This window comes from Haliaeetus leucocephalus, unplaced genomic scaffold, assembly GCF_000737465.1.
Source record: "Haliaeetus leucocephalus isolate CR32 unplaced genomic scaffold, Haliaeetus_leucocephalus-4.0 Scaffold1, whole genome shotgun sequence".
In the NCBI taxonomy this organism is placed as follows: Eukaryota; Metazoa; Chordata; class Aves; order Accipitriformes; family Accipitridae; genus Haliaeetus; species Haliaeetus leucocephalus.
The window spans coordinates 4971813-4990603 of NW_010972437.1; positions in this window are offsets into that span (position 1 = coordinate 4971813).

Here is an 18791-nt window from a genome sequence, read left to right on the forward strand (position 1 = left end):
AAATCTTTTCATCTGTACCCTACTTCATGAACTAGACATAAACCAGAGTGAGGGTGCTGACATGGGTTGATGGAGATTATATAGCTTATAAGTACTGAAGCAGGTCTGATGGTGAGCTACACCTGGTTTCTTATGTGACAGAAAGGGTCATGCACGAATATGACTTGATGTCACCTTTATAATTCCTTGATCTTGGAATTAAGTGCCTTAATCATCACTGACACAACTTACTTTGCTGCTGCCTAGCAGTTTCAAGAGAGCTAGGGCAGCTGAGGATTTTGGCAATGTCAATGTCTCTAAATAAATCCCTTAGTCTTTGGGAAGGAGACTAGGGAGCTTCTATCTTGACTTGATAGCACTTCACTCAGGAATTTCCAAATACTGAAGGTATCCCTTAGGAATCAACCAACCTTGGAGACCAGTTACAGGAACAAGTTTAACTAGACCTGTAATTTCTTATTCTTGCACTAAGGTAAAAGCAGCTGAGTAAAGCCAAGGATGTGCTTCACAGTGATTTGATAGGGTCAACATTTCCTTGTTTGGTAGAGCATCTCTGCACTTACTTTCTGGAGATAATATTGCAGTAGGCTGGTCTTAAGATTTAAATGAGGTATGGGTTGAAGCTTGCCAAACACATTTTGGAAGCACACCCTGAGGGTCTGGGAGGGCATGGAGGAAAAAGCACAGATACTGCCTTGCAGAGTCTGCCACTAGCAAAAGCTCTGCAGGATCCAGCTGACACACCTACCACCAGACTGAGACTGCCAGACCGGATGTTCAGAAACACTCTCAAGCCCAGCTAAAGTCATCAACAGCTGCAGGTGTTCTGAAAAAACTCTGGCTGCACAGAGTAGATGTTTCCTGAAAAACAGCATTGGAAGGAGGACTTCAACTTTTAATTGGGAAATAAATTACAGCACAACTATCTTCCCTCAAGTCTGTGGCACAGCATCTTAACAACCTGTGGTCACAGCCCTTGAGGCTTTCCTTTCCTTGGTCAGCTGTCTATCCACACTATTATTTATTCTGTTTCATTCAAGAAGAGTACACACAGTCTCGAGGTTCCAGAAGAGGAAAATGGTACATAGCATTCGCAAACTGTGTGCCTGCATATGAGTGTGTGGGGCTGTACGGGTGGACGACTGAGAATTTTTCTTGCCCTTTTATATGTTAGCTGAAGTTAACTGATTCATTGAAAGTCACACAGAGCAAGGCATAAAAACACCAGCCTGGGATTCAGAAAACTTGGGTTTAACTAAGTGGTCGCCACTACTGAAATACAGAGAAATCAGAGCCTTTGACAAACAACTGCATCACTTTCGCCGGAGATCTGTCAACAAACAGCAAGTCTGTGATCAATCTGGCAAAGCTAATTAGAAGTTAGTCAGCAGACAACTCTGCAGTAGAAAGATCTGGTTTTGTCTTAATCCTATGACATGCTGCTACTGTGACAGCTCACTAGAAGAGGCCCTGCTACCATCTTTGGCAGCCCTGGTAACGCTACCCCAAAAAGGATCAGCCCAAAAGGTTTTCCAGAATTCATCAAATCCATGAGCCCAAAGGGCAGCTTCAGTTACTTTTTCATGAGTGTCCCTTGCACAAGCAAAATCAAGACTTCTAGCCTGTCAGCTATATAAGACAAGGTATATCCTACATAGTATTTGCAATGAAACAGCTAGATTAACTTTTTTTTAATTATTGAACAAGATTGAGATTTACTTTGGCACATAAAGGGTCAACACTCCCCCAAGGTCTACAAGCCAACTTCAGAAGCAGTATACTAATGCTTACTGCCCTCCAGAGCATGGCCTCCTTGCTAAAGTTTGTCAGTAATTAAACTACCTGTTCAGCGGTAACTGGACCAATATGACCACTTAATATTATGTTCTCTCTTTCACATACAAACATGCATTCACAAACCATCAACTGGCAGCAATGTTTAGTTATTATTAATCTGACCAGACTGGAAACAACAATCAAATCCCTCTTATAAGAACACTGACTTCCATACAACTTCTTAAAGCTGTCTTTATTTTCTGGTTTATTTCCCATTAGCCTACATGGTGTTTGTAAAATGATTCATGCACAAGGCAGTTAACTACAAAATACTCAAAAATAAAAGTTGAAAGCTCCAATTTTTTAGGAACTACATCTTGCAAAATCATTTGGAAGCTTTGACAGTTGCCTCATGGATGTTTTTATTGCTTGATAATGCCAGCTTATTATCTAGGCTCCAGAAATATCCAAAGACCTCATCCCTATTGTGCTAAGCACTATACAAACACATTATGAATCAACAAGCCTTTCTTCTAAGAGCTTATATATGAAATTGCAATCTTCGCTGAACATCATGAGAAATTTAAAGGCATATGCCAAAGCTTAATGCTATTTGTAGGTAAAAACTAGGAGGAGCCTAGAATATTTCAGCACTATCACAATCATGCAGCTTAGAGTGAACAGCAAGTGCAATGTTTAAATCACAGGAAGCAATTTGGCTAGTAGTAATGATCTCAGATACTAAGTATTCTGCACAAAATACTTTGTATCCCAGCAACCCCCAAATTGCTGTTAAAATCTTAATCCTACAGCTTTACACATGACATGAAAATTTGACCTTTTATACAAGTGCATACTAATAATATCAGCTGAATGGTTTGAAAGGTGCAACAAAATTCAACCTATCCATATTCAGAAATGAACATTTTTCATATTACTAATTAAGGGAATTTTAAAAAACATGCATGTGCACTGTATGGGCATGAATGACCTTGCATACACATAGACACAAATACTTTTCAGTTCTAGCATTTGCGTGAGCCTTAAGCTAGCTCTATCACGTCTTACATAGTAACGATATCTGCAGAGATAAAGAGTGAACCTTTACAAAGAGAAAGCCTTTAATCAGTCTTCTAATCAGAATCTGAACTAATGAGGAAAGTCTCAGTGCAATCGAGATAGCTCTTGCTTAACTGCATCTGACATTTTGGAATAGATTAGGTTCTAATGGTCTATGGCAGAGCTTTCTCTTTAGAAACCTTGGGATGTCATTAATAAATATTGGCCATCGTATAGGGACTCCACACCTCTGTAGTCGAGACAAAACATCTTATAGGAAATCACTGCCTACTGTGTTGTGAACCACATCAGTGAAGCCAGGCGCAACATCCATCAAAGATTAAAAGACCAGAAAACGAACACTGCTGTGACCAAACACTTGAAATCATGTGCTGACTGCCACAAACAATTAGAATTCAGCAGGGGTATTCTCAGGCATTCACAAATCATGACTGCAGGAGACCTCAAGAAATGGGGCCACGATTAACCCATCCTGCTGTCCCCAGCCATAACAATGGGTTGTTACAGGGAAGAAGCTGCAAGCTTTCTCGTCATGAAAAAAGACTCATTTTCCTAAAATCTCACATTCTGATCAAGATGTGAAGACTAGTCTGTTATAAATGGAAACTTAAAGTTACAGAGAGCAGGAAATCTGAGCTTAATTCTCCGTTTTTTCAGCAAGGAGGGAGATCTGCATTAGGGTTCTCATTTGGCAGCAAGGGGAAGAGCTCAAAGGCTGCAGGCTTGGGGTCTCCAAGAAAGGCAGCTGCTCTTGTCCCACAGTGCCTAGGGACAATCTCAACGCATCTTTGCAGGGCACTGATAGGCTCCATAGCTCCATAGAACCCATCTTGTCCTTATGCAGAAAGCAGATCACTACAGGAAGCCAGGTTGGACACGACATTTGCTAATTCTGGGTGGCTAAAGCAGAATGGAAAGCCCTTCTGAGCACCAGAGCATGTGAAAAATTGTACAAACTGTAGAATAAAATTCCTAGGTTTGAATAATATTGAGCTCACAAAAAAAACCCCAAGGCTGAGATATTTGGGGTATTATGTCCATAGACACACAAAAATTGTGGAAAGGCTCCTCTTTTTTACTACTTTTTATTTCAAATGGGTCAGTTGAACTTAGTCCTGTATTCTAAAATCAGCTTCAAGACTGTGAGATAGCCTGAGAATGGAAACAGGAACTTTCTCACCTACCATTTGAAAAGGACATAGAATTGGATTTTCACCAAAACAAAAAAACAAAAGGGCTGGAAGGGCTGGCCCTGCTGGCTAGCACAGCCCCACTGCCTCTCAAGTACCTGTGCTGACTCTTGCATTTACCTGGACACCACAAGCTCTGGTCCCCCCATCCAACCATCTCTCCCATAGTCTCTTTACAATCTTATTTATGTAGGCCCTCCTACAATGCCTCAGTACCTGTAGCTGGCTGTGGAGCTGTGCAAGACAGGAGCTTGCAGAGGAAAGAGTTTGATCAGTCTTTGGAAGTTTTATCTTTTTTAATGTAAGTTTAGGCTTCCCAATACTCTCACAAGCAGGCACATTTGTTGGCAAAGGCCTGACATGCTGCCTGACTCCAGCTTGAGCTGAGAGTACCCAGTAACTTAAAGTCAAGTCTTGCACATTTTGAGAGGGCTCTCAGGGCTGGACAGGCTCAAAAGCAACAAACACCATTGATGTCAGTGCAAGTTTTCTACCGCATGGTATCAACCTGTTGTTTACAATGGCTTTCACTAGAAGAAATTATTGAATGCTGAGGAGAAATACATACAGAGATGTAGGAGAAGAATAATTAAATGCAGTAATTGGCTGTAGTGTAAAATAAAATGGACAGGCTTCAACATGCCTCCTATACTGTGAAACACTTGGGCCTGTTCTGGAACTGCCCATAAATACATTCCATGAATCTACACAAACTAGAAGATGACTAACTGGCGGACACGATTATAGTTTTATAGAATTTGCAGTTTATGGAGATAACTACTGGTTAGAGCTGTTATTCCTACAGTTCATTTATTTCTCTTCTAGGAGAGAACTGAATTTCCATTTACATCCTTTCAGTTCTTTACACACCTGCTCACCAGGACATAGGGAACCCAGATCTTTCTGGCCCATGAAGAGTAACAGGTCTTCCCAGGTTAGTCCTTCATGAGCCACATGAGCGACATGAGACACACTCACTGTAATCAGGGAACAAGTCTGATACATTGCAGAGTACTTGAGATAAGGCACCAAGACCTCATTAACTCATTTTCTGTTCTTACACTGCACAGCACTATGACTTGTTCAGATAATTGGCAACACACTGCACAGAGGCAGAGCCTGGGACAAGGGCCAAAAATCAGAATAGACTAAAAACGTAACTGACCTTGATCATAGTTCTCTTAAATTCTTACTGGCTTAGCTGCTTACCTGTAGGCATCTTCATAAGCACCTTCTGAGTTATTGATTAGAGACTGTTAACTGATCAGCAGCAGGGAGATGGGACAGACACTGACACTGAAGTCCTCCCACATGGATTATTGCTACAGAAGGATCACAAAGGAACACCTTGGCACTCATACCTCCATTTCCTGAACAAATCTGATAACCAGATTGCCTGACAGATTTGCCCAGGCTGTCCATCCAAGAGGTACCTCTTCAGACTCTCCTGAATCTGGGATTCTGGCATAATAGACAGGGTCCAATGTGCAGGTCAGTGGCATTTAAAGTTAGATTAAAAAAATAATTAACATGCTCTTTCTTAAAATAATTTTTTTATACTTAAGAATAATGCAGATGTTTCTGAAGTTATTACTGGGGGAGGTGTTGAAAAAAATCTATTGCATTATAGAGAGTTAGAAGAGGAAAATGAACATTCATGCACACCTTCCTTCCTAGCTGAGTAGGAGGAAAATAGAGTAAACATTCTTCCCAGATAGGAGGATTCATAGGATTTGGAGTCCAAACTAGATTCCATTCAAATCAGTGAATAGATACCAGCAGACAGGAGTTTAATCAGACCACAGATTATACTTAATATCAATATACAAAGTGATAGTACTGCATAACTGAGCCTGGTAAGTTAATAATTTTACTGCACGTGATACAGGAAAGGGACACAAATTTGGGATTTGCCAACTCACAAGCTCTCACTTCCTTGCTCTTCAGACATACTGCACTGGCTTTGGCTGGGATAGAGTTAATTTTCTTCATAGTAGATCGTATGGGGCTGTGTTTTGGATTTGTGCTGAAAACAGTGTTGATAACACAGGGATGTTTTAGTTACTGCTGAGCAGTGCTTACACAGTCAAGGCCTTTTCTGCTTCTCACCCCACCCCACCAGCGAGGAGGCTGGGGGTGCACAAGAAGTTGGGAGGGGACACGGCTGGGACAGCTGACCCCAACTGACCAGGGGGATATTCTATACCGTATGATGTCATGCTCAGCATATAAAGCTGGAGGAAGAAGAAAGGGGGGCACGTTCAGAGTGATGATGTTTGTCTTCCCAAGAAACCATTATGCGTGATGGAGCCCTGCTTTCCTGGAGATGGCTGAACACCTGCCTGCCCATGGAAAGTAGCGAATGAATTCCTTGTTTTGCTTTGCTTGCATGCACAGCTTTTGCTTTACCTACTAAACACTCTTTATTTCAACCCATGAGTTTTCTCACTTTTACTCTTCCAATTCTCCCCCCTATCCTGCCATGGGGGGACTGAGTGAGCGGCTGTGTGGTGCTTAGTTGCCGGCTGGGGTTAAACCATGACACGTACCAAATGAAGACACATTAAGACAGAAGAGTTTGTACTCTGAACAAATATGTATTCCCCAAATTTGGCATATAAATCCTGCCTCACAGCTATAGCAGATAGCCACAAAGCTTGGATATATAACCAAGTGATAAACTTCCAGGCTATTCAGATACAGTATTTGGCTTGGAGACAGCCTCCCACTGGAATCTCACTTTGTATCATCCTCCCTAGTTCAGTGTCTAAACCAGTTTTTGTTAAGCTTTTCAACATGTACACAGTCACATAATTTCAACTCCAATGACACAGCCAAGCATGAACAACTCCGCAACAGGTACTCACATTTCTGCTGTTACTGGGAGTGATTAGAATAGTTATAACAAAGTGTTTTGATTGAAAACAAGTATATTAAAGAAAGAGCTGTATTAAGTATTTTCATTTTTTCAGATGGTTTAACAGAAACCTGTTTTTCAGTCTATTGGGATTTTTTCTTTCTCATCCCTTCATATTTTTAGCAACAAAATGAAAAAAAAAGTGTGGGGGGGTTACAGTTTATTCCCTTTCAATGTCTGAAGGACTGGAATGGACTGAGCTCTTCAAAGTTCCATTAGTCCCCCAACAACCTGTAAACACATACATTTATTTATACATTAACAACCGGTTTTCCTCTCCCACACAATCATTTCTCATCAATTATTGCCAACATGATTAACATTTTCTCTTCTCCTGCCCTAAGCCATATATCTCTTTACTTGCAATCTATCCATTCCAGAGTGTATCAGGAATCCACTACTGCTTCAGGAATATTCCAGAATTTATGGGAAGACACTACAGCACATGTCTGCTGTTACTGAAAAATATCACTTTCTGCTTGTACCACCATCTTTCTGCAATGAACTAAGCCAAAAAATCCACTTTTGTGTTGCTCAAAAATCTTTAAACAGAAAACACGATCTCAGTCTATATAATCATAAAGGGCATGGAGAAAATGAAAAGGCAGTTTATTTGCCATTTCTCTAAAACATGAAAATGTTGGGGGACATTATACATTATCATTAGATGGGAGAGGTTTTTCACACTGTGCAGGTTAGCTGTGGAACTCATTGCCGCAAGATATGGATCCTCGAAAAGCACAATTAAAACAAAAAGACAAATCTATGGAAGAAAAAAAAAAACCAAACCCCAAAAGAATCAAGGACTATTAAACCTACAGACCCACTCAGCTGCTCCTTGCCAAGCACTGGGAGAATATAGTAGGAAAGCAGTTAATATATTTCTCCCATTCTGTCATTCCCTCCTAAGCATCCATTACTGACCACAGAGACACAAAACATTGGGCTGAAAGGACCTCTGGTCTGCCCCAAGCAAGGCCATTCCTTTACAAGCAGATGCCCCAATCCTAGCTGAGGCTGGGTTTAATTTCTCTTAACGGGGAAGCCAGCCCGCACCAAACTGCTGAAATTCAGAGACTGTTCCAAGCCAAGGATTTCTTATATGCCGCTGTTGAAGTAATGGAAAGGCCATATAAGCTTGAGAGTGTGAGGAAAATTCCTGGTACAATGTGCCTCTCCCTACATCTGCCTCGGGCTTTTAAAACTCATTTCCATAGTAATTTCCTTCTCAACTTGACATTGCTTTGCTCCTAGTTCAATGAATACCTCCCCTGTTTGGTGAAATTCCTGCTAGGATACAGGATGTAAGTGCTTAATACAGTTTGCATTCAAATTACATTTCTATGCCTTCTTCAGGATACATAGTTTTAAATTCCAAAGTACTGGTCAACACCTTAAAGAAAAACAAAATTGCTGAAGCAAAACGCCACTTCCTGGAATAAAGCATGAATTATCGATTAGATTATAACTTAACCTGTGCACATGCACATTAAGAGAGTAAACAAGTTTTCCATGCACTGCACAAGAATCAAATCTCAATTGCTGCTGTCCTTGAGCACAGACTGCTGAAGCCCCATATCAACTTCTTCATGAATCAGCATCATTCAGTTGTCACTGGATATATCAGGATGGCTAAAGATTCTTGCAGCTAAACCCACAACCTACTATCTTATAAGGCAGCATAGCTCTCAGTGTTGGACAGGGATGTAAACCCACAACATTTCAACCTAAAAATAATTAGACTTGCTCTGATCTCCCATAGATGCTGCGCTTCTGCTTCAGACCTCACACATTTCTTTCTTGTAGGACAGTTACTTGTTTCTAAACAAGCCCAAGGACACAGAAAAGCTTGCAGAAAACTATGGAAGCCAAGAAACACCTGGCAGGAGGAGAGCCCAAGTACTTGTTCGGGCATTAGTGAAAGAATGGAGACCAGGGGCTGCAAAGGACACTACCTGGAGCCAAACTGCCTTCTGTTCAGGAGTCCCACAGGTACTTGTTGTTCACTGCTCCACTTTGCTGCCTCTCAGCCCGTCCTGGCCTGCAGCTCTGAGTTGCCTCAGGCACCCTCAGGACTGGTACTGAATGAGCACAGTGGAGTCTGTCTTACAGCAAAAATTGTGCCAGCATATACTCTGGCTTCAGCGCAAAGCAGATGGCAGTCATATTGCTCAGCATACACTGGAGGTGTTTAGAGACTAGAAACATCCAAAATCTTAAAAGAAAATAAAATGTTTGGGGCTGTCTGACTGTGCTAAGATGATGCGGAGAATGTAAGTGAAGTTTAAGATGCTCTTGTCTTAAAGTCTGTTTCTCAAAACTGTAGGATTATTTTGCTAAGTAATGTTATGATTCCTGGACTACTCACTAAGACTTGAATAATATGCCTGCTCACAAATAATATACTGAAAACGGTTGTAGAGACTTCATAGAAGAAAAATATCTTGCATCAGTGTACCCATTAAAGTGTCACTTTTTAGGGGATCTCAATTTATTACATTGAAAACAGTGAAAGTGTTGTCAAGCCCCTCTTAAGAAAAAGCACAGTTACAATTCCTTGGCTAAATGGTATAAAAAGTGCACAGAAAAAGTCTAAAAAAAAAAAAAGTTATCTATTTAAGCACTCCAGCTAGAAACAAAGAATAGAAAAACAAAACTTACTCCCTCTCTCTCCTGCTCTAGAGGTACAGTCTTACTCCCTTTGTGCCTGCTGTGGTATTCATTTGATTCCTGGAAGAGCTGATTCAGCTCACTAAACCAGCAGAAAAACATCCCAGCCAAGAAACAAACATGTGAATAGAACTCACACACAAAAAAAAAAAAAAAAAAGGTCCAAACCCAAAACCTTCTATAAAAGATCATTTTCATTGGAAACCAAGTTTTGGACCAAACACAACTTCTTGAGAGTGTCTGCTTTCTGCAGAACATTTCAGATTTTCCAAAAATGAAGACTGTCAAGTCAAATGACAGAAATTCAAAGCAAACATGGAAATCGGCCCCAGAAGGGATGGAATAGCACCCTGTTCTGACCAGTGCTTCTGTGAAAGTTTTCCCTCTCTTGTCTCCTAGAGCATATGGCTGAAAGGTCTCCAGGTCGCAAAGGCTGCTATAGCAGAGCACAGGCACAGGAATGAGCAGAACTATATAGAAAATCCAGGGGACACTGAAACTCTAAACAAACTCACAGAGGGCTTTGTTAGGAACATCACTACCAACATATATCATCTTCTGAGAAATCTCATTCCACTTTGCATGGAAGCTATTTCCCTGAAAGAAAGAAGCCTAACAATGATAAGAAATACATTGGGTTTTTTCCATGCCACATAGCAGGCATATTTGTCCTGAACTTGAGAGATGCCTGAAGAATGACAAGGTTTATAAACATGTAGCATATAAGGAAGTGTTGATTTGATGGCCATTGCTGTCACTGTTAGCTGTGACTACAGGGCACAAGGAATCTCTCAAGTATACACGACCTCATGGTTACGTCTGTGTTTAGCAATGCTCCATAGGAAGAAAGCACTGTTGCAATGCAACACATTTAAAAGTGTCATGAGGAAACACTCCTCCTCCACAGGGGCATCTGGAGTGCAGTGCCTTTTTTTCATGACAGATTCAGTGGCAGAATAAGTCTCCCAGTTGGAGGCACTGACCTGTTTTTATCTGCCATTCTTCTTTATGCCATCTCCCATTCTTTCATAGCTAAACAAGGATATGTGAAGAGCTAGGATGTTAAAGTAAAAGGACTTAATGAAAATCACTTTTTTCCTCCTATCCCATCTGCCACAGGCTCAGAACAAGATGTGGTAATGGAGGCACATAGAAAAGTCAGGTTTTGGGGTTTTGTGTGTGTTTGGTTTTTTGGGCTTTTTTAATACTTCTGTAGTTGCAATAGCTTATAAAATGGTCTCAGGGGTCATAACTTAAGCATGACACATAAAATGTGTGGAACCGACACAAACCAGTGATCTGTTTGGTCTGTCCAGAATCTTGTCTCTGACAGTGGATAGTATGGGACACTTCCCAGGAAGGGGCCAAAAAGTGAACAAATTAAGAAATTATTAGTGCTTAGTTAGTGGACTGCCTGTCCTTAAGGAAAAAGTCCTTCTTGAAAACTACTAGTTAGAGATTGGCCTCTGAGCTCAGGGTCCCAGAATTAAAATATCTAACAAATAAGTATATGGGCTTTTTTGGAATAGAGTTTGTAACTCTGCAAGTACTTAATGTTTTTACAATAAGGGGAAACTAAAAAGTGCATACTACTACTCCTTCAGTGCTGCAGACAGCAGCAAAATGCTGGAAAGGCTGTGTAGGGGTATTTCTAATTTCATCCCTGGGGCTGATCTAGGCACCTGGGATAATGACATTTGAAATGCAACAATAGCAAGTGGTGTGACTAGAAATACGCCAAGGAAAAGCATTTAAAGCCCCACCCCATGTTACAAAGATGAGCAGGGTTGTTCCGTGACATCGTTACAATGCTGTAACTGGGCTATATGTCTAAGGTTATATTCTTGTTAGAACATGATCAAGGTCCCAGCCATACTGCATATTTTAATCATGCTGTAATTGCATCAGGGGACAACAGTAGGATAACCAGGTCCTAAGATACAGACATATTTGAGGTGGAGTCAGAGAGAGCAAGAGAATATCCAGGAGTAGAAAACACAGCACAGTTTAAATGCCTTAGGGGAAGAGACTCATGTCTGCCAGAAAGTCAGTATAAAATGGGACTTGGATAGAAATCCCATGATAGATTTGTCAGTGAAGCAGTTTGATAGGTTTACTTGCAGGTGTAAATTCATTAAAACTTGCTCTGGTTAAAAATCAACCAAACAATATGCCTTGCAGTAAAAGCAAGAGAAGTATGCCCTATAATAAGAACAGAGGACTGGTGAGACCCCTCAAAGTCTGTATCAGAGACTTTTTGACTTTCCTTACTACAGTATTCCTCTGGAGAAACCCATGTTTCGATAGCTGGCTATTCCCTTAAAAGCACTGGATCAACCTATTTATCTTGGCTTTACCAAATAGGCTGTTCCCGGTATACTGTGGTGCCACTCCTCTCCATGAAGCTGTTTCTACAGAAAACAGTGCTGCAGAAGGGATTGAAATCAAATAACATAACTGTGCTTAAAAAGGGAAGGGGGGGGGGGGGGGGGAAAGGATACAGAGATAAGAATTCATATTATGCAGGCTAACAAGGCACCCCTTTGGAATCAGTGGAAATTCTTCAGATGTTGGATCAGGCCAAACGTGCTTACTTTTATGGTGCTGAGTGTTTGACAGGTATCTTTATTTTGCTGTCATCTCTGTTGACCAGGTACTTATTCATTAACTGTTCTTCTTTATTTACGTATTTATCCTCACTCTAATAGCCAAAGGTTCCATTATTTATCAGATTGAGATAAAAGCCAGATCTCAGGGTTCAATAAGAATTATATATAGAGCTAATACCTGACCAAACTGCAGCCTTAAGAATTATCTCCAAGTTTGAAAATATACAAAACATCAAGCAGGAAGGAGTAACAAAATCTGATTTGCCTTCATGCAGCTTTTCATGTAGTATCGATATCATACAGCTACACAAAGAACTAAATCCAAGTAGTAAGGTGGGTTTTTTTATGTTAAATGTGCAAAAGTGTATACATAGGATGCAGGATGACAGAGAATATGCCAGTAGGAACTGAAGCATAACCATTATCCAGCAGTAACTTCTAACTTTGGAAGCCCAACCTCCTAAGCAGGAAAGCACTCCAATGTGTAGCTCTTTTCTCACATACAACGTCATTTCTACTTTTTCCCTACAAGTCCGTTATTGACCACGGACTGAGATTGAATACTGGGCCAAACAGGCCTCTTGGTCAATCCAATACTGTTGTTCTTGTGGTGGTAAGTGATATTTATCTGGATTTTAAAAGAATATGAAAAAAAAGCTCTTTACTGAACTTTCTTTGAACAAGACTACAAAGCAAGAAATAAATATGAGAGGTAATTCAGGGCACTTGACATCTTGGGTTCATATTTTACAACAGGCACCAGAAACACACAGAAACACTACAATCTCAGAAGAGTCACCCAGGGTTTACACACTCCCTAAGAAACATCTGAAATGCAGTGAAACCCCAAAGTAACACCTGGTCATGTCTTTGCTTGTTCAGATGCAGACCCAGCTGAAGACCAGGACTCAGAAAGGTATTGCTATAGAGAGGTAAGCTACATGCAAACCATCTTGTAAGGTATCTAGCTTAAGACTGGGAGAAAGGGATTGCTCCCATCCTGAACTGCATCCAAGCAGAGTCAGCTTTTGCACTCTTAATCTGAAGGCATTTCAGAGCAGGTGTCTTAATTTGCTCATGTCCAAAGGTGTGTCAAAGCTCCTTCCTCAGCTGTCCATGTCAAAGTAGGGTAGAGCCTCTCCCCATATTGGACAAACTTTAAAAAAATCATATCAGATAAACCACCCCAAATTTCAGACTGCTTAGCCAGAGCTTGTCTGAATGAGACAGGTCTCTTTGGCAAGAAAAAAATGGGCTGGATGTCTTGCAACAACACCCTTTCTTGAAGTAATCAGCCACTTCCAAAACTTTTGCCCATTCCTGTACAGCATATGAGGGCAGCCATCTTAGAGGAGGTAAAAGTAGCATCTGGGAGAAGCCAGAAACCAAAAGCAGAGTTATTCAAAATTATAAGCGATCATGCTATATACCAGGATCCCATTGCAATACTGGATAGGAAACAAAAAGACAATTCCTTAAACTGAGGGACAGAGAAAAAAAAAAAAATCCAGCCTGTGGCCAGAGCTGCACCTACTTTGCGTTGGTTAGAGCAGTCTGCAGCCACCTTTATCTTGAATGCCGAGGTGCGGCTCATGTAGCTAGCACGCCCTAACATGCAAAGCACATCTAGATTTGAGCATGTTCTTATCAGATCAAAATGGAGCACTGCTTGCTGGGACCTGTAGTCTCTGAGGGCCATATCTCTTTATAAAAAGACAGAGGGCCACAGGGCACATCACAGACTCTGCAGATTGCATGTGGCCCTCCCACGCTTAGTTTGCAACATCACACATTGCCAGAAGAAAGATCAGAATTGGAATCTGGGCTGCCAAGGCAACAAAGACCAAAAATGTTATGAAGACTGATTTCTCAGTTTAAGCAACACAGAGAAAGAAAACACCTGAGATAAGCAGGGCCTCCAGCAGGTACATTGCACTTGTCCTTTTTTCCCCCACATACTAACAAAGCAACAGCTACATCTTTCCTTGCAATCAGCATTGACATAGTACAAAAAAAAGAAGGGCGGGGAAATACCTTTGCTCCCTCAAAAACCAAAACAAGTTGTTAATAGCCATCTGGTCATCTCCTCCTTTCACAACTAAAGAATTTAATATCACCAGTCTGGAACATTGGAGATCTGTGTCTGCCAGTCCTCTGGATCATATCTTCATCTCAACTCTTGCTTCGCCAAGTAAGCAGGCCCATCACTTCAGCTCAATAACTAGCAATATTAAATTCAGGGTTTTGTTGTTGGTGGTTTTGTTGGGGGTTTGTTTTGTTTTGTTTTTTAAACAAATCTCCTAAGAGTTAAACTGCATTTTACATCGATAGCATGACAGCTTTTGGGATACATTACTTGAGATGGCATGGGGATTTTCAGTTGTTTTGTGAATAAGAAAATAGAAATACCTAGGGAAAGCGCAGTTTGAAGCTGTTTCTCAGCAATCACTGTTTAATGCTTAAATGCTTTTTCCCTTTAAATGCAAAATTTGGAAACTATTCCTCTTGTCACTCACTTGAAAAAGCAATGACTTTCCCCAGTATACCTGGCATTAATGTGACTCTTTAACCACAGCCATCATACCAAAAAAAAATTAAAAAAAAAATCAGGACTTTGCAAGCTGAAAACAGAGCAAGAGAGTTTTTCAATGTATAGTACAGTCCTACCTTTCCCTTTAGTTCATCTCCTGGCCTCCACAGTTTCCCTACTCCTCCTCCTCCTGCCTGTGCTTTCACAGAGTTTTAGAACCAGAAGGGACCATTAGGAACCAGTTGGTCTGCCTGCATCTGTAACATAGGCCATAGCATTTTAGTCTTCACTTGCACTTTTTCTTCTCTGTTTCATGACTGTCATCCTCATCTGCCTGTCTGCTCAGGCAGACTTGTCGCCCAAGAGGAATAATTTTCATTTGGCTAATGACATCCACTCCCAGAAAAAGTGCAGCAGGTCAACAAAAAAAAAAAATCACAGCTGCTTTCTTAAACATTTTTACATACTAGAAGAAAATGAAAGTCCAGAAAACATGATAAAAATACCGTAGTATAACACAAGTCATCATAATCATCACCATAGTTAATGAATTTACAATGTCACTGAAGAAACTAGCAGAAAAACTCGTTGAATAAGTGTTCACCACCCCACAATAACTGCAAGTGTCAGATATACATCTAGGAACAAAAATTAGAGGCACTATCCTGATTACTTTAGGGCTGGATTCCACACACATACAATTCCTGATCAACTTTATATGAGGTGCATTCATTTACCAGTATGAAAGAAACTTCAGTCCCATTAATAGACACCTCTGATTTGAGTAAAATGTCTATTACTACTTAATAATCAAAGATAGTTGAGGGAGAAGAGAAAAACCTGTGTGGAGAAGCCCACCATGCAATGAAACAGGAATAGTCACATCTATGTCACATAGGCAACATAGGCAATTTCCCCCCAATTTCTAATATTGGAAATGCTAAAACAAACATTAGCATGTGCTCCTAGTTTGACTCCAGCCTGGTGGGTTATCCTAGTTGGCAATTGCCAGTTCAGCATTGCACAAGGGTGAAGAATTAAGTTGTATTTGTCAGGTTCCTGATATCAACAGAAATTTAAAGATGCTGCTCAGAGCTATTGTGCATTCTGACTTTGCCAAGTCCACTCTCCTCAAAAAAATACAAAAGAACAACAGGAACACAGCCATTTGGAAACTATTTTTTCCAAGAAACTGGTTAAGGGAATGAGTCACAAAAACACTGACTAGTCTCTCCATTTCATTTACCTCCCTTACTCCAGAAGCTCTTTGTTACACATCCAAGCCAGAGACCAGCGGCCATGAGAACTTGTTGGCTCCTTCCCTGCATGATCTCATTTCTGGGCCAGAAGGTACAGCTAAGCAGCACCAGATGGCCATTGGAAGCTATCCAGACACACATCAAGGTAGCTTTACCCGATCCCCAACAGGCAATCAAGACTTTGCTCTGGAAGAGAGGAAGGCAGAAGCAAGAAGGATGAATGCTAGCAGGAAGGTCAGACAGCCTACATCAAAAAAGACTGCCTGAGTCTCACTAATTTAATTTCAGTTACAAAACTAACAAGTTCCTAACTACTCACCATTAAATCTCATCCCTCAGCAAATAGCACCTGATTGCAAGCACATCAGATAGTCCAAAATAACTTCCAGTTGAAATATACCTGAACTGTGCTTTGCATCTATGTTTTGCACTGCTCACATGACAGCAAAGTTTGGTTACAGTCTCTGCTGCAGCGTTTGTTCATACCAACAATTTAGAAGGCTCAAGACATTAAACACATTAAAAAAAATAAGATTTTATGTATATATAATTATAATGCTCTCAAATCTTTGTTGAACTGTGGCCATTTCTGATGACATGTGGAAGACACTGCACATGCTTTTAACATTGTATTGTACCAAAAACTTCAGGGAAAGTTTAGAATGCGCAAACTGACCAGGAACTCAGCCAGAAGAACAAGCACTCTCTTTCCTAGTGCTCTGTATGCACCCTGTTGAATGGCACAGCTTCCCTCAGCATCACAATTACATGCAGTTTACAGCTTTTAGGAAAGATAAATTACAGGTGAAACTATTTACAGCATTCAAGTTAACTCATTTAAGGCTCTCCCAAGTGTGTTTGTGCTGCTATGCAGCTATTTCTGACTGAAATGCACACAGATTTTCTAGAAAAAGGTTTTCAAACTAATGGAAGAAGGCTATTAAATAATACTTCCTAATTAAAACTTTTTCTATAGCAAATAAGTGGTTCCTGGAAACAAAGCCCTGACGCAGAATATCCATATGAGAACAGAAAGTGTGGTTGTGCACCTAATACTTTACAAGTATTAAGGCCAGTAAGGCAGAAATTGTTTTCTATAAGCTAGTGATCGACATTAAAAATTCAGTACTCAACAGTGCACACAGTTACCCAGTGGAATATAAGACAGAACAGTTATTTCTAAGAGCAAAGGAAAAACATGGTATCTATTATCATTTCTCAAAAGGATACTGTAAAAATGCCTTTCTACATGCCCCTATAAATGCAGTAGCAGATCCATTACTTAAATTTTGTAGCAAAATACCATGTTCTGTACTTTTGTTCAACAAACACTGACTGAATTACCTTTAAGTTACTACAATTGCTCATCTTTTCAGACTGATAATTGTAAAAGAAACAACACCTGCAAATGCCTGCAAAAATAAAGATTCGTTAGATGGTGATGGATAAAGATTACCAGTTTGGAAATCACAAGTTACCTGACATATTTATTCATTTCTAAAGGCTTTCTTTGGATTATTGGTTTCTGTTTTTCCTGTTTAGATGCATACCCATTTCATGCAGCATTTCATTATTTTACCTGCTATGCCTTTTCTGCTGAAGATGATGAGCTATGTACCCAAAACAACATCCCAGCATTAGGTCTCCTACCACCTGTAGTTGTAAAGAAAGATCGGGCATGCCAGGAGAGCAGGGCCAGTGCTAAAGCTCCCAGCAGCAGTGATATCCATCCAGACAGCACTTCCAAGGCTATCCCTGTACGGATTGCACATGGTACCCTCCTGGAAGAGTGGAAAAGTAAGTCACTGCTGTATGTTTCTTCTATGAAAGGAATCTATAATTACTGCTTTTGTTTAAGCCATGGAGACTAGTGTGATATTTTTAGTAGGAATCCTGGGAATTTTAGGAACTGTTTTGATTTTTAAATTTGTATGCAAGAGGGAAAGGGGGTTGGGGATTCATTTCTGTAAGTTCACATGTGCCAGATGCTAGTGAAAAAGCAGGATAATCAAGAGGATTAGAACTCCTTTATATACCCTATACATATACATCTTTATATATTCCAATATTCCCATCAGCACAGAAGTGAGACCCCTGGTGAGACCTTACCTGGAGTACTGCATCCAGCTCTGGAATCAGTACAGGAAAGACATGGACCTGTTGGAGTGGGTCCAGAGGAGGGCCACAAAAATGATCAGAGGGATGAACACCTCTCCTATGAGGAAAGGCTGAGAGAGTTGGAGTTGTTCAGCCTGGAGAAGGGAAGGCTCCAGCGAGACCTTATTGCAGCCTTTCAGTACTTAAAGGGGGCTTTTAAGAAAGATGGGGACAGACTTTTTAGCAGGGCCTGTTGCAATAGGACAAGGGGTAATGGTTTTAAACTAAAAGAGGGTAGATTCGGACTAGATATAAGGAAGACATTTTTTATGATGAGGGTGTTGAGACACTGGAATAGGTTGCCCAGAGATGCTGTAGATGCCCCATCCCTGGAAACATTCAACGCCAGGTTGGATGGGGTTCTGAGCAACTTGATCTAGCTGAAGATGTCCCTGCTCACTGCAGGGAGATTGGACCAGATGACCTTTAAAGGTCCCTTCTAACCCAAACTATTCTATGATTCTATGAAGTAGTAGGACAATCTAGCCATGGGTTTGGGTTTTTCCCTCTTTCCAGTGCACAAGGCAAGGGTATCCCAGCCCCCAGCTTCAGTTCAGTGCTGGACCCCCTCCCTGTCAGAACGCAAATGCACCAGACCTGCCT